Genomic DNA, 12,877 nt, shown 5'->3' on the forward strand with positions numbered 1-12,877 from the left:
TGGATGGGGTAGAGAGAGAAGATGGGAGGGGAGGGAGGGGGATGGTAGAGGATAGGAAAGGTAGCAGAATACAACAGTTACTAATAGGGCATTATGTAAAAATGTGGATGTGTAACTGATGTGATTCTGCAATCTGTATTTGGGGTAAAATTGGGAGTTCATAACCAACTTGAATCTAATGTATGAAATACGATATGTCAAGAGCTTTATAATGTTTTGAACAACCAATAAAAAAAATAAAATATGATTAAAGATAAAAAAAATAAGATGAAAAGATATTCAACATCACTAGCCACCAGGGGAAAACAAATTGAAACCACAAGATATGACTACACACCTCTAATTTCAAGTCTTGGCAAAGATTTGGAGAGCTTCAGTCTTTCACAAATTGCTGGTAGGAAGAAAAAATTGTACAGCCACTCTGGAAAACTCTTTTGCAGTTTCTTAAGTGGCTAAAGACACATTTACGAACACAACACAGTAATCTGCTCCTGGCATGAATCCAAGAGAATAGAAACTATGTTCACTTGAAAATATCTATTTATTATAGCAATAATCATTTAAAAAACTCCTCTAACTTCAAGATAATAAAACAACATAGAGTGAATCAATTCAATCACAATGGCATACTTCTCAGCAATTTAAAATACTCATCAACAAACTACTGATACATGCAAGAGATTTCATGGGTCTTAAGGACATATACTGAGTGAAAAATGCATATATAAAAGATGAGATGTTGTAAGATTTCGTGCATGTAATTTTTTGAGATGATAAAATTTTAGAAATGGAAAACAGATCAGTGGCTGTCAAAAATTTGGGGAGTGGGCTGAGGGAGGAATTGACTCAGGAATAGATAAAAGGAGTCAGTGTGTGGCAATCAAATATATCCCATCTGAAATGGTTTCATGGTTATGTGAATCAGTATGTGTGAAAAAGGTCTAGAAAGATACACAAGGGACACCCTTGCCACAAGCTCACATACAAGAACTAGTGAAATCCAAATAAAATCAGTAGGAAATATAATTGTATAGTCCTGATGTCAACACCCTGGTTTTGATAATATATTGTACTACCGAAAGATGTTACTGTAAGTTGTGTGATGAATGTATAAAAATTCTGTACTGTTTTTGCAACTTCTCATTAGTATTTAATTAATTCATGACATAAAAGTTAAAAAATGACTGATGGGTCAGTTTCCTGAATTGACTGTCAACAATCAGGGTGGACAGGGTTTTTCTAGAGAGTTTGTAAATCAGGCACACAGATGAGAAGGTAATATGATGAGCACAAAAATGAAGCATTTGTTAAAATTTTATCATATTTGCTTCTAATATTTCTTTAAAAATCAGTGAGTAAAATTTTACAGACAGCATTAAAGACCCACAACTGAATCACTTGTCTCCCTGATATCCTCAGAATTTTCTAGTTGGTATGACTTATTCTCACACATGTATTAAGAGGAGGATGAAATCTATTAAGCTATTTAATATAATATCAAATGTTTTAACATAAATAACAAGTTACTACAACACCCCATATCAAAATAGGCCAGGGTGACATAAAGAATTTTAAAATGAAGTTTCCAGTAACTGATTACCAACTCAGTCATCCATATCAAGGTTATAAAAACGTTTAGAGATTTGTTTTTTATGAGGGAAACAAAATGGTGAATTTAATTCACAAATAAAATCTCTTGCCTCCAATTTGGGATTTTGTCAGACAAATAGTCCAAACTAGAGAAGTACATGCAGACTCCTGTTTCTGCCTTCCCTCCTGCTCCCCAGCTATTCCTATTCCACCTTCCTATAGTCTTAATGTGGTGTCAGAAATGTAAGAGTTGAAAACATCCTTGAGCATAAAATCAGGAGAGCAAGAAGTTGCCATTTTACTTATTCTGTTGGGCTGATCTAGTTGACCATCTCCAGGTGTGACAATATTACAGAATTTATTCCAACCTTTCTGAAAAATTAATGTCATGCTCTATCACCTGAAGGCCATGATAGTCATTGTTCAGAACACTCTAGCCTTGTGACCCTTCTTAAGTGAGATCTAGCTGCCAAGACCAAATAAATGTACAGAAAGCATTGTATCTATGTATATATTGATCATCATTGACTTAAGAACATTTAGGCTTTTATTAATTTATATCTCCATTAATTAACTCTTCTTCTCCCACTTTCATATATCCTGATCCTCTTTTCCTTCCCTATCTCAAGAAGTGGTGTGGCTGGCAAGAGTGCAACAGTTACTCCCTTGGTAAATCATGGAGTTATTTGTTCAAATTCCAGGTATTTCAAGAAGAGTCCCCTTTGTACTCAAAACTACATGTGTGCTTCTTAATGAGATAATCCCCACCTATGCTCCTATACTGTGTTGAACTTCTGCAAGAATTCAGAGCCAATCATACCAATGTGATATATATGTGAGATCTCTTCTTCCACACTCCATGGTAAGCTCCTAGAGAGCAAGAACGAAATCTTACCTATTTTTATGGCCAATATTGGTACATTGGCGCCCAATACACTTTGGAGACAAGAGTGCCTGACTCACTATGGTAGTTATTTTTAACCCATGTCCCTGTCAAACTTCACTGCTATTCTCTGAAAAGAGATACCCTACCACAAAGGGCATAAGACTCAGAGTGAGGTAATCCCATCACATCATTACTTTTCTGAGTTACCTAGGAAGGGTATATGAGTCAAGTAGGTCATAGTGTCAGCTTGAGAATCCAGTTTCCCTGATTTCAGGTCCAGGGATACACCCAATCTAGAAATTAAAAACTGTATCCCAATGTATTTGGGGGTTTCCAGATGAAAATGGCTGGTGGCAAGATCTTCCCTGCTGAAATATGGGATGATGGGAATAGGTAGTTATAAAATGGGAAAAGGTAGTTATAAAGTGCATGTGGCTTAAGTACCATTAGAGACTCTCTTTGAAAAGTGTTTCTATGAATTGTGCATTGTGTGATGTGGGAGTGTCGACTGACAGCCAGTATAACATCAGCATGATGACTATTAATATTTCTTTAGTTACAAACCTTTTGCTGAGCAGGTTTTCCATGATGAGGAGCCACCTAGTAAATATTCTATCATTTCATGGAGCCATATTGTCACGGTACACCTGGATCAGTAGGTGTGATTTTCCTCTTCAGGAAGAAAGGAAAGCAAATTACAAATTTTATGTGGCCCATCCTCTGAGTGCAACTGAACTCCAAACACATCTTTATGATAGTGTGTATCACATTGTGTAGCAGTCATTCCTGCAGGAGGATAACGTCTTTCACAGACTACAAACTCTGTCAAAGGTGAGTTTACTGCCTTTGAACCTCCAGTGCCAGGCATGGGGGCTGGAACATAGAAGCTGCTAAGTAAGTATATATAGATAAACATAATGACTAATTAACGTTACTATTAGAAGTATTAATGATTGTAGGTGGATAGGTTAATTGCAAGTATATGTATTTATACACCATTTTTGTGATACTGCAGATTGAATCCAGAAGTGCTCTACTTCTGAATGACACCCCCAACCTATTTTGTTTTATTTTGAAATATGGTCTCATTAATTTGCCCAGGCTGGACTTGAACTTGTGATCCTCTGCCATAGCATTAGGAGTAGGTGGAATTACAGTATTATACCATGTAACCTGGTTTGCAATCTATATTGAAGGGATACAAATAAAATAATTTACAAATGTATCTTATTAATATACATGTCCCTTCAACCCATTTGAATATGTTTCATCTAATGGCTTAAAGCATTAATTGTAATCAATCTTTCTATCTTTGTTTCCCTAACTTATTTTACACTTGTTCCTTTTAACACCAATTCATCTATGAGGTAGTAGCATGTATTCTTTGCTACTATCTCAAATACACACCATCCATCTATTTCTCCTTTCTACCAAGGTATAAATTATCCATTTCTATCATGCCTGCCCCCTTCTCTCTTTATGTCTGTCTTTCTTTTTCCCCATCTCCTTTTTGCCCAATCTTTCTTCTTCCCCCTTTACCCTTCATTTAAGGCTATCACCATTTTGCTAAAAGTCATCACTAAATTTTTACCTATTCCTGAACTTTACTACAAGTTTATACCTGGATTTTAGAAAATGTTCAGAACAATATCAACAATGGTTTCTTTCCCATAAGAGTTGACTAGTAAGAGGTAGGCTCTGAAGTGAGTATAGTAAATAGGGTATAGTGGCATCTCTCAAAGTGAACTGATATTGTAAACATCAGAGATCACACACTGAGTTATATTATCAGTACCTGGATATTTGCCCAATCCAGGACTCTTAAGAGAAAAAAAACTCACAAAGTAGTCCCTTGCTTAAAAGAAGAAGTGACAACTATCTCAAAAGATGGGTAGACATGCAAATAAAATTAAAAAACAAGGGGACAAAACACCCAATAGTCCATAATGCTTCAACAACTGACTCCATTGACACCAGAGTGGAGGAAATGTCAGAGAAACAATTTAGAAAGTTCATAGTTAAAATGCTCTGAGCTAAAAGAAGACGTAAGAGTGAAATCAGACAGAAAATATAGGAAGTTAAAGATTAGTTCAATAAAGAAAGAGATTCTGAAAATGAAAATGGAAATCCTGGGAATAAAAGACTCGATAAACCAAATTAAAAATTCAATGGAAAACCTCAACAATAGATCAAACCACTGTGGAAATGGATTTTCAGGCCTCTAAGACAAGTAAGTGCCATGTCTCAGTACCACTGGATGGAGGTATTTGACGTTGGGGATATCTATGTAAGACTATGAAGTGATATGCTGTGGTGTGCTGAACAGTCCTACACCATCCTCTCTCTTAGAAGATATTTAGCAGAGTTTTTTTTTTTTTTTCGTTGAAGTAAATTTTTGATGTGCATATGAGAGAAGTCTATGAGGGAAAAGTAGAAAAAGTATAGAACTTGAAATGTAGAGAGTGATGCTCGTGCAGACTTCAACTGGGGAAAGAAAACTAGTTTATATTAGTAGCTGATTGACAGTTTACTTGTCTTTGAATTCTCTTAAGAACTCATGAGCATTTCCCCCAATTTTACAGAGGGTAAAATTGGACCACAAAATGGATGACTTCCTTGTTTCTGGTCTTAATCCACAGTGTGGATTTGACCCAGAAGCACTCTCTCAGTATCTACCTTTCAGATCAAACCTTTATAGCCACCACTGCTGAGTCAGTTACATGAAGATGAAAGGTAAGTGGGAAAGTAGTAATTCCCAAGGAATATCCAACATGGCAGTCAAAATTGTGGATTCAAAAAATTCTAACCAAAGAAAATTCCAGAAAGAGAGAAGAGAACCCAACCAAATATGAAATGTAGGAGGTAAGTGGAAATCAATTAGACAAAGATCACAGAATCGAGGAGCCTTCTTCTGCCTCACTAAGTCAGCCATTATTACAGAAGTCAAAAGCCTCACCTGGATGAACCACCAACTGGAAAGAGGTTGTGTATTCTTCTGGGTATTCAGAAAAGAAATGTTATCTATTGGAAAGGGTTTGGGTAAAGTTCAATGTTTCATGTCCTAAAAATTTAATCCCATTTTGAGGTAGAAGAAGGGTGAAAAGAAAGTCCAACTACAACGTCTAGAGATGGAGACTTCTATTTTGTAAATAATTTCTTTTATAAATAATTCTCAATTAGACAGTTTTGATCATCTCTTTCCTTGTTTGTACATTTCTAGATACACAAAGAAGAAAATCCTTGAATAAAAGTGAAACAAAGAAATCTGGGTTTATAGCAGATCATCTCCGGGAAGCATCGTCACAATATACCTTACTCCTTAAAGAACATAAGAGGCAGACTTCTCTCTATGTCAGTAGATTTAAATGGTAGGAATAAAGAGGAGAGTGTCAGGGTATGTGTCAGAAGGGATCAATCTCTTATGAATCCCACTTAGAAATCTAACAGTTGAGGCTACCCACACTAATATTTCAGAAAGATGCTTTGTGTCTCTTTGTCTTTCCCTGAGGGAAACTTCATGAGCTACTGCATGTAGCACACAAAAGTACAACCAGAGATATGAAATATTGTGCTGTATATGTGTAATAAGAATTGTAATGCAGGTCTGGGGATGTGGCTCAGGTGGTAGCATGCTCACCTGGCATGCGCAAGGCACTGGGTTCAATTCTCAGCACCACATAAAAATAAAATAAAGATATTGTGTCCACCTGACACTAAAAAATAAATATTAAAAAAAGAATTGTAATGTATTCTGCTTTAATTTATTTTTTTAAAAAATCAATAATAAAAAAGAACTTAGAGCAGAAATAACAGAGTTGGGAAATAAGACAGTTCCTGGTATATACTTTTAGCATTTCTCTATGCAAAGGTGGAGACCTGATTTGTGCTGAAGAAGACAGCCTTTATGAGATCAAGTGATGCCAGAGGACCCTTATCTATTTCTCTAATTTGGGAGATGCCTGTGGGTATGGAAATAAGATCTAGTGATAAATCCAAGCACATAAAGATTGTAAACACATCCCTGTTTTCCTGTATAGGGATGGTGGGCCAATCAGAGACCAGAGTTGTTTGAAATGTTATACCTTACCGATATGCTTCTTGAGAAGCCCTGCCAATTTTCACTTACATATCAGCCTCTTCCATCTCAACTCATGTAGTTTATCTTTCCGTACGTAAGTGCTCTTCTGGAACCTTTGATTGCCAAAGCACTAAGAGAATATCAAGCAATGTTAACTTTAATTGTGTGGTTTTAAAAGTAAAAGCCCTGAGGTGTACCGCAAGTCTTCAAGGCACACTATGGCAGGTCCCCACATTTTTGCATATTCTATTTATGATGAAGTAAAATATTTTGCATATTTTCTTTTGAAGTGATAGAGAAGCATAAGAAGGTTAAAGTTTCCCTAAAATCTATTATTCAGAGGTCATTACTTGATACAATTTTCAATATTATTTCTTTTATTAAATTTAGCTCTGAATAGTAACCATAAATTACTGCTTCTAATTTATCAGTATGATCAATGGATCAGCTAATTTCATTTAAAAATATAAAGAGTTCAACACATGTAACATATCTCTCATTTTCCTCTCTCCAACTAATGAGATTTGTCATTCATTTGATTCAGATATTAAAATTCTAAGTCTGATCTCTATAACTTTCTCCCCTGTGTCAAGTTAAGTTAAATAACAAAAAAATAAACCAATATGGCTGGAAATATAAACCATGTCCTTGATAAATACTTGCCTACCCCACATTTTCAGGGATTTGCCCCATACTGTGCTCTGTGTGAGTGGCAGCCCCTAGATTTTGGAAGTGCACAACGTGTTCCACTGAATGCAGTGAACTGACTGGTGAGAGAGCCTTTGGAAAGAGATAGTTTAGTTGTGGTGGGTACTTTAATAAAAGGGGAGAAAAGTGCAACTCCACCTTTACCATATAATGTCAAAGGAATAACTGGGGTTCTCCTATGAAGATTTAAAGTGACTAACCCAGATGAGTTATGTATTATTGAGTCAAGTACATTATTAAACATACGCATGCATGAAAGAAATTTGTCTGTATATTCAATTTGTTATCATTTTAAGAAGAGTCAAAATAGAACAAAGTTCACAATTAGGAGGAAAGTTGAGAATGGTTGAGCAGTTAATAGTTCCTACCCCTGAGATTCTAGATCACCCACACACCTTTCATTCTTGTCTTAATCTCATAGCTCTTGGGTTACCCAGGTATGTGACATTCTTTCCAGGAGCTTGGGAGTTCTGGAGGATTAGGTCAAATCACTGACCCTTCACTACCCTTTTTATATGGAACTCTATGAATTATTTGCTCATTTTATTCAATGCAATTCTTACATTGTCTCCTGCTCAAAGACTTCTCTTCCATGGCTATTTTTTTCTTGTTAAATTAATTTCTTGGTCATGTTTTGGTTTTCTTTTCTTTGGAGTGCCCATCCTTAATGAAAGAAATTTGTCTGTATATTTATTTTAATTTATCTTTCACTGGCTTCTGAGCCTCTCAGACTCACAGAACTGGGAAGTACACAAGGTGATCTTTAGATTTATGCACCTCCTTATAGATAAAGAAACTGAGGTTCAGAGCATGTGGGTGATTTCTGCCAGGTCACAAAGAAAGTTTGGGCCCTAGCTTCCACTCTGTCCTCACCTGTCTTTGTTTCTTTCTCTGGGTGATTGTTATTTGGGTAGTGCCAGCATGGATAATCCCACTTCTTCCATAAACATAGTGCAGAATGGGAAAAGATGCTGTGGCATTTCTGACACTGAAGCAGGTCTGTAGGAGGTGATAAAACTGTTCAAAGTGCCTCATTAGGATGAGTTAATTGGAATAAGGACAAACCAAAAAATGAGGAATCAGTCAGCTTCCTCTGCTTTCCCCTCCTATACCAGCCATGTGTCTTTCTCTCTCTCTGTACCTGCTTCAGTTTGGGCTTGTTTTCTTTTTTCCCCCCAATAGCTACACCTCTCATGCAAGGATGAGTACATGGAAATAGAATATGCAATATAAGTAAAGATGGTTTGCTTCTCTCTCAGACTCTGTTCTGTGAACAGTTTTTGGTATTCTTTTTTGAGGACTGTTTGCAAGTAAGATTAGAGAGGCACTCCTGAAAGATCAGAGCCTGGATCAGTCATGGTGCTGGTGATTTAAAGAGCTCAGTAGATAGGCTCTGTTTCTCCACCTGTGGTCTGAACCAGTTATGATGTGACAGGTTATCAGTCAGCTGGAGAGCAGGGTCACCTTACTTGCTCATTGAACTGGAGAACATGACCAAGAAGGGTCATCAGGGATTTATAATGTGGAACGCTAGTGTTGGGTCAACTTGCACTGCCATTCACAGTCAGATGGGTCTCTTCTCTCCCTCACCTGAAAGGTCTGGATCAGCAAGAGTAGATCTACTTATACAATTTAGACTCTTTAATGGTACTGTTTTTTTTTTTTTTATCCCAAATTCACTGATCAGGAAAACTGCCATATATCTCAAAGGAGAAGAGAATGAGAGGAAGGATAAACCCTGTTGGAATGGCAGGAAGCACCAGCAGTGGGAAATATGTGTTTCCTCTTAATTGTGAGCTGGGTTCTAATTCCATGCTTGTTTCAAATTTATGATCTTAAACATACCACTCTACTACTCTAGCTGATATTTTTCTCTCCTTTAACATGATAACATTGTACTAAAAGATATTCTAGCTCTAATATACTGAATTTCTGAGGTTCATTCATTATTTATTGTCATTTGTTCATTCATTCAGGAAACATTTAAAGAGAATCTGGCATTTATCAGGCATTCTGATCTAAACTGAGAATATCACAAAGAAGAACTGTCACCATCTTCATGAAAACTGCTATCCAGGGTGTGTGGGTGGGGAGGGGGTGGGCCAGTGGACCAGATAACATTATTCAGTTTTTGTCTATAAATACAATTAGGTGATACAAAGTGATGTAGCAAGTGCCCTTGGAATATAAAATGGGAATTCCCATCCCTGTTTCCTCTTCAGAACTAGGGCATTAGCTAAGACTTCCATTTGTGGAGGGTGTGGTCAAGCTTTGCCTCACTGGTACAGAGAGCTCTTTATGGTTTCTGCCAACTCCAGCTCTCAGACTCTTCTGTGTTTTTCTACCTTGAGGCCTCAGACAGGCCCAGGACAGCCCTCTACTGATTGCACTTGGAGGCTGCATTTCTGTAGAGAAAAGAGTTTGGGACAGTTTCCTTTTCCCACTGACTTCCGTTGACCAATTTCTTTCTTTCTAAATTATTTTTTTATTTGCTTTAATTAGTTATATGGAATGCATTTATGTACTTTGATTTATCGTATAGAGATGGGATTTAATTTTTCATTTTTCTGAGTGTACATGTTGCAGAATCATATGGGTCATGTAGTTATATATATACACACACAGTAATAATGTCCGTTTCATTCTACTATCTTTTCTATTCCCACATCCCCTCCCCTCTCCTCCCATCACTTCCCTCTACCTAATCTAAAGTAATGCTATTCTTCTCTAGTGCTCCTTGCCCTATTGTGAATTAGCAATCACATATTAGAGAATCAGCCTTTTGATTTTGGGGATTGGCTTATTTTTCTTAACATGATATTCTCCAACTCCATCTATTTACTGGCAAATGCAATAATTTTACTCTTCCTTAATATTCCACTGAGTATGTATACCGCATTTTCGTTATCCATTCATCTACTGAGGAAAACACCTAGGTTGGTTCCATAGTTTAGCTATTGTGAATTGATCTGCTATAACATTGATGTGGCTGCATTACTATAGTATGCTGATTTTAAGTCCTTTGGGTATAAACCGAGGAGTCATAGCTACGTCAAATGGTGGTTCCATTCCCAATTTTTTGAGGAATCTCCATATTGCTTTCCATAGTGATTGTATCAATTTCTAGTCCCACCAGCAATGTACGAGTGTACTTTTCTCCCTACATCCTCGCCAACATTTATTGTTTCCTATATTCTTATTGATTGCCATTCTGACAGGAGTGACATTTCTATTTCAAGACTTTATTGACTTTTCTTCCTTTGTGTTTCTGGAAGTTGTCTATTTTTACTACACTGTTTTTATTAGTGCATTTTAGTTGTATATAATATTGGGGTTCATTTTGGCATATTTATACAATCTAAGAAGGATCATCATGAACAAATTTATGCTAATAGACTCTATAGTTTAGATGAAAGGGATGCATTCCTTAAAAGATATATAATGTCAAATAGACACAAATAGAGTTAGAAAATTTGAGTAGCTGTATGTCTGTTAAAGAATATACATTGTAATTAAAACTTTCTACTGATAAATAAAATAAGGTCCTGATATATATCAATTGTATTTCTATAGTCTACTAATGAACAAATGAAAAATGAAGATAAAATATCATGTAAAATTAAATATTAATTTGACTAAATTAATATTTTGTACAAGGAAAGAGTTGTACAGTAACAAACACTGTTATAGCTTTGATATGAAATGTTCCCAAAAAGCTCCTGTGTGAGATTATGTAAGAGTATTCAGAGGTGAAATTGATAGACTATGAGAGTCCTAACCTTATCAGTGGATTAATCCTCTGGTATGGATTAATTGGGTGATAACTGTAGGCTGGAGGACCTAGGTCACTGGAGGTGTACCATTAGGATTCATATTTTGTCCCTGTGAGGAGCTCTGGCTCTGTTCTGGTTGCCATGTCCTGAGCTACTTTCCTCCACCACATCCTTGCACCATGATGTCCTGCTTTATCTCAGGTCCAGAACAATGGGGTCAGCCATCTCTGGACTGAGACCTCTGAAACTTTAGTTCCAAGTAAACATTTCCTTCTTTCCATTGTTCTTCTCAGGTCTTTGGTCACAGAGATGTACAAGCTGACTAAAACAAACACAAAAGGTGTTGGAAAAAAATTTAAAAACTACAAAAAACAAATATACCATGTTTATAAATCCAAAGACTATCATTAGATGTTGGTTACTCCTAAATTAATAGATTCAACACTTGCACAATAAAAGTTCCATGAGAATTGTTTGTAGCTTTTTATAGTTTATTCTAAAATTACAGGAAAATGGAAAAGGCCTACAAAACTAAAATAAACTTGAAAAGGAAAAACAAAGTTACCTAACATACCACCTAACTTGAAGATTTCCTCAAAACTAGAATCATCAGAACAGTGAAGGTTGTTATAAGAATTGACCAGGGATCAGCACATGTATTTTTTTTGTAAAGGGAAAGATAGTAAATATTTTAGTGTTTGCAGTCATATGGTATCCCTCACAACTGTTCAACTCTGCTGTTCTCATGTGACAGCAGCTAGACAACACATAAATAGACATGGCTATGTTCCAATGTACCCTTATTTACACAAACAGATGGGTGCAGGATTTGGTACCAAGGACAAAGTAGTAACACAGACTAGAAAATCTGGAAATAATCTCACACTTATAAGGATAGTTTTTAACAGAGGGTGAATAATTCAGTGAACAAAAATATATTTATTCAACAAGTAGTGCTGGAACAACTGGATAGCTATAGAAATAGTGAACCTCTATCTCAAACCTTGCAGAAAAATTAAATTGAATTGGACCACACACCTAATTGTAACAGCAAAAATTAAAGTGCTGCTTGAAGAAATATTGAGAATAACATTGTTTTCTAGGAATAATTCTCAGGGTACATAAAGCATTAGCCTTAACAAAAAAAAAATTGCTAAATAGGCTTCATGAAAAATAAAAATGCCTGCTAATTACAAATATTTTTAAACATACAAAAAAGTCCCAGACTGGGAAAATAGTTGCATTGTGTATATCTGAAAAAAAGAACTTCAAAAGAAAGTTTTAAAGAAGCGTATAAAAATGGGATGCAGTCTTAAGCACAAAATTCGTACAAAGACACATGAATGGCCATTAAGTACGTGAAAAGTCGTCTACATTTTTGGGGAAATGGCATGCTTTGATTTCTAGGTTGGAGAGTCATATCATGATAGGAAGAGGCTTGACTTCAGTCTTGTCTTTATTTGGAATTAGCTGTGGTTTAAAGAGTATTGGGCAGCAAGTTGAGAAGGGATAGATTGCATTGCTTTGAAAGTGTCAGCTCATCTGGGCTGCACATTTCCCCAATCTTCTTCTCTTTAAGTTTCTGGTTAGGGTGGCATCAAGCTTTGGTTTGTTATGGAAGGCTGGTGAAGGGGTACCAGGATGCTCAGCGTGTTGTTGCTTCCCTGTTGGCATCTCATTGGCATGAGCCAGCAGCTGGCCCTGCAGCTGATCCTCCCACACTTGGTAACCTCTTCAGCTGCTCTGATGATTGTGTGTTTATCACCATGATAATGGGAACCAACTTCTCTTGCAGAACACTCGTATCATAAAACTTACAGGTACAGAAAGAGATAAACAGGG

At 36.4% G+C, this 12,877-nt stretch overlaps 1 pseudogene; it reads right to left on the reverse strand.

Moving 5' to 3' along the window:
- Positions 1 to 10,161, reverse strand: part of LOC125612030 — a 29,507-nt pseudogene extending 19,346 nt beyond the window's left edge.
- Between the last annotated feature and the right edge of the window lie 2,716 nt (positions 10,162 to 12,877).

The sequence above is a fragment of the Marmota marmota genome, unplaced genomic scaffold, assembly GCF_001458135.2.
Source record: "Marmota marmota marmota unplaced genomic scaffold, marMar, whole genome shotgun sequence".
Taxonomy (NCBI): domain Eukaryota; kingdom Metazoa; phylum Chordata; class Mammalia; order Rodentia; family Sciuridae; genus Marmota; species Marmota marmota.